At 56.9% G+C, this 4,257-nt stretch overlaps 1 pseudogene; it reads left to right on the top strand.

Annotated features, from left to right (window-relative positions):
• Positions 1 to 1,225: 1,225 nt before the first annotated feature.
• LOC144216271 (eosinophil peroxidase-like) overlaps positions 1,226 to 4,257 on the top strand; it is a 9,508-nt pseudogene continuing 6,476 nt past the window's right edge.

The raw sequence follows: 4,257 nt of genomic DNA, 5'->3' as shown, positions 1-4,257 counted from the left end.
CGTGGAGGCCGGGGGGCAGGGACTCCTGGGGCAGGTGCAGGTGGGGATACTGAGGAAGGGATGGCCCCAGAGCAGGAGCACGGAGGGGCAGGCTCCGGGGCGCGGGGTGGGAGTGGGGCGATGACCCTGGAGCGGAGCAGCTGCTGGGGCGCTCTGCAGGTGGAGTAGGGCAGGGGCCAAGGACAATCTGTGGATCCCCGCCTGGTGGGGACACCCAGGAGGAAAGGCCTGATTGTGAAAGGCACGGTTCTTGGGGGCCTTCTACCCTTCTGATGCGGAGATGGAGGCCCAGCTGGGGTCACACAGGTAGTGACAGAGCCGATCCAGACCCAGCCCCTACTCAGCGTGAGCCTGCCACTGGGGTGCCCAAGGAAACCCGCGCAGGAGCGCAGAGCCCAGGACAGGCCCTCCACGTGCCTGGAGGCCTGTCGCCATCGCTCTGCTGCTGCGCTCCCTGTGACGCCTCATTGTCTCCCCCGATGCTCCGGTGATGCAACCCCTAAGTTTTCCGGGCTCAGCCCTGCCTAAGCCATCACCCCACCCTCTCCCGGCATCTTGGAGAGAGCTCACAGGGACAGGGAGTAAGGGGGAAGAGCACTCACTGACCTGACATTTTTCATGCACTCAATAAACATTTATTGAGCACCTGCTGAATGCCAAACCTTGTTCTGAGGGGTCTGGGGAGATACAAGAGTTAAGGCAGACCCAATTTCTGCCCAGCTCAGGAGGAGAGGAGCCTTTCCAATCATCTGGCCCAAGTCCCATTCTGGGGATGTGGAAACAGGCCTGGAGAGGGGAAGTGACTTGCCGAAGACCATGCAGCTACTTAGTGGCAGGACCGGGCCCAATCTTCTGAGGCACGCTGTCCCTCGATCTTCCAGCAAATACACACTGAGCAATGCCCGCTCCGGGCGCTGCCCTGCACCTTGGGAGAAACACAGCAGTGAGCCCAGTAGCGAGGGGCGGGGGGGGCGGGTTCAGTCTTATAACTCCACTGAAGATGAGAGGGAAGTTCCAGAGCTGCACCGCAAGAGGCTGGGCTTCCCCTCCCAGACCCTAGAACAGGATATAAAAGTCCCTTCCTTCCCAGCTACTTCCAGAAAAGAGGAGGAAGTAAGAGGTCAGCTTGGGGACCTCCAGGTGAGAAGGGAGCAGGGGACCCACCTACATGCAGGATGTGGGTGTCAATCCTTTACTCACTGTGGCTGGGGGTCTCACTGCAGAGATGGAGCTGTTCCTGGCCCCAGCAGGGGTCCTAGCCACACTCGCCCTGGCCCCGCCCTGGGAGGGCACTGGCCCAGGTAATATCCCTCTGAGCAGCCAAGGAGGAGGGCGAAGGAGGGGGAAGTGCTTGGGTCTGGGGGAACCTGTGGCTCCCCCAGACCTTGAGTCCCCTTCCGTCTGAACAGCCTCCCCCAGGACAGTGGGGACCTCGGCCCTTCGGGACTGCAGAACAGAGGCCCTATTGCTGGTGGATGCCCACAGTCAGATTCAGGAAGTGGGCCTGGGAGGGTTGAGGCAGTGGGGGGCTCCAACCATGGCCATGTCAGCCATCACCTTGCCCCTGGGCACTTGGGGCAGTGCCATGTGGGTAGAGAGCTCCCCTTCCATCCATCCTGTCTGCCCTCACTGCCCTGACTGTCCGCCACCAGCCTGGGGCTCCACAGGGTGGCTGCACTTCCTTTCTCCAGCCCTCACCCTCCTCTTGCAGCTTCAAGCAGCGGCTTGGCGGTGGCTTGGCCACCCATGGACCTCCTGTCCTACTGAAACGCCTGTTAGCCGCCACCAGGACAGTGGTTCGGGCTGCTGAGTATATGCATGTGGCTTCGGGACGCTGGAGGAGAAGTTACAACTCCAGGGATCCAGTTCCTTCAGTGTCACTGGTACCATGCCCTCCATGGAGCCCCAGGGCCTGCTCTGGCCTGGGAGGGCAGGGGGCACAGCCGGGGTGTTGGGAGGAAAGGGGGTAAAGGGATGGGAGACGTGGAACAGACCAGCTCAGGAAGGAGCTAGGCCCCTGGACCCAGGCCCCTGCCCGCCTGTCCTGTCCCCACACTTGCTGACGGAACCCCAGCTTCGGCTGCCGTCCCAGGCCAGTGGCTGTGCTCTCAGGACCAGGTGAAGTGCAGTGACAAGTACCAGGCCGTCACCGGGAAATGCAACAAGAAGTGGGCTCAGGGGCTGCACCTGACTCAAGGGCGCCTCCCTTGCCCGCCTCCACCCCTCATTCCACGCTGAGTAGCCTCCAGCCCCAGAGCCCTCTGACTGGAGCCTACTCAGTGCTGCGGGGAAAGACCCTTGCTGGGGGCCTCCAACCAGGCCCTGGCTCGCTGGCTGCTAGCTGAGTATGAGGACAGGCTGTCACTCCCCTTCGGCTGGACACCGAACAAGAGGCTCAGTGGCCTCCTCTATCCTCATGGAAGTAGCAGCTGAGGGTCTAGAAGATGTTCCATCCTTCGAAACATGGGAAGTAGAAGCCCTGCCCAGAGGCAGCTTGAATCCAAGCTCGACCCTCTGCCATCTAGGAGACTTGGGGCAAGTAATATAGCTGAATCTCAGTTTCCTCATCTGTAAAATGGCGATAAAACCTACCTCACATTGCTGGTGTGAATATTAAATAGGGTCCTTATAATTATATATAAGCATCTATATAGGGTGTGATCTATTACTGCCAGCCATTATAGTATTTTTTTTTCTGCAAGAGTTAGCATCAAAGGATCTCGCTAAATATAAAGAGTGATGGACCTTATTCTATATCTATTGATCTAAGTGATTTCACATTTATCAGTTTATCAATTTTCCATTCAGATGTCAATATAACAATCAATCACCTACTCATCTATCAACATCTATTTATTAATTCTTCTTACATCTATCCAATTTTCTCTATATTTATTACCTATCACCTACCAACTGGGTATCTAACCATAGTCCTGCCATCTAGGCAATCCATTAGTCCATAAATTGATCTATCGATTTGATCTATTTACTTTGGAAGACCTGGGGTGTTCTCAGCCAGCCAACCTGGCTTCCTGCCTTCTCTACTCCTAGAATCCTCAGGACCAACCAGGGACCATCTTTCTAGGAATGACAGTCACACAGAGAGTGGGGATGGCAAGGGAGGTCAGGAGAGGAAGAGAGACTGTGTTAACTCCAGCAGGGGCAATCTGCTGCCCCTGAGTCCCGGGATGGCCCTGACATTTTATGGGGTCCGGGAGCCCACGCCCCACACTGACCTATCTCCTCAGTGGGTCTGGGCCGTCTCAAATCAGATTGTGTGCTTCCCCAGTGAGAAGCTGACCTCCCACGGGGGCCTGGCCTTTATGTTCATGCAGTGGGGCCAGTTCATTGACCACGACTTGGACTTCACCCCTGATCCCCCAGCCAGAGTGGCCTGCAGTGTGGGCGTCGACTCGGAGAGGACCTGCACCCAGCTGCCCCCCTGCTTCTCCATCAAGGTACCCCCAGCCAGTCCCCCAGGGACTGGTCTCTACCCCAGGCCACAAGCTGGAAGGATAACATACCCTCCTTAAGGAGCTGTCTAAGATGCTGGAGTATCAGACCAAGGCAGGAAGCACGGCCCGGGACTGACCCCCAGTTCTGTGCATGTCTGAGGGGAAGACTCTGGGCTGCTGCTTTTGGAGCCTGTAGGTTCCCTTAGCTCTTGCCCTTCTCTCTTTCCTGAAGTGGTCCAAGGGCCCTGTACCTCTCATCTCCTGGGATCATGTGTGAGAAGGGCACTGACCTTCAGGCTTAGAGGCAATGGTGGTGTGGAACACTAGGGAAGAAAGGATGGATTCCAGGGAACAGAGCCTCTCTGGGGATCCGGGGGCAGGGGGCAGTGGGGGAACACATGTGCATACACTCCCACATTCAGCGACATTCATGGGGCATGACGTGTGAGGGCTCCTGGCTGGCTCCTCCCTGTTGCAATCTTACCCCTTCTTCAGGCTCTGGTTCGGGGGCACCTCCTTGGGAGAATCTTCCCATATTTTCCTATCAAACCTTTTGCTTTTGGCTTTTAGATCAAGCATAGCAAATAGCGCCTCAATTTAGAGTTATTCTCTAAGCGTGCATCTGTTTTCACTGAATGCAGGCTTCCTGCAACAGGTCCTGGTTTTGTTGACCTCGTCCATTCCTAATCTTTCATGACTCTATGATACAAAGTGCTAAGGCTGCTCAGACTGACCTGGTGAGCAGCACTAGTCTGGGTGAGTCAAGGAGGGCTTCATGGCGGGGGGGGGGGGGGGGGGGGGA

This window comes from Crocuta crocuta, unplaced genomic scaffold (genome assembly GCF_008692635.1).
Source record: "Crocuta crocuta isolate KB4526 unplaced genomic scaffold, BGI_CrCroc_1.0 scaffold333, whole genome shotgun sequence".
Lineage (NCBI taxonomy): Eukaryota > Metazoa > Chordata > Mammalia > Carnivora > Hyaenidae > Crocuta > Crocuta crocuta.
This window is presented reverse-complemented; position numbering and strand designations above follow the sequence as displayed.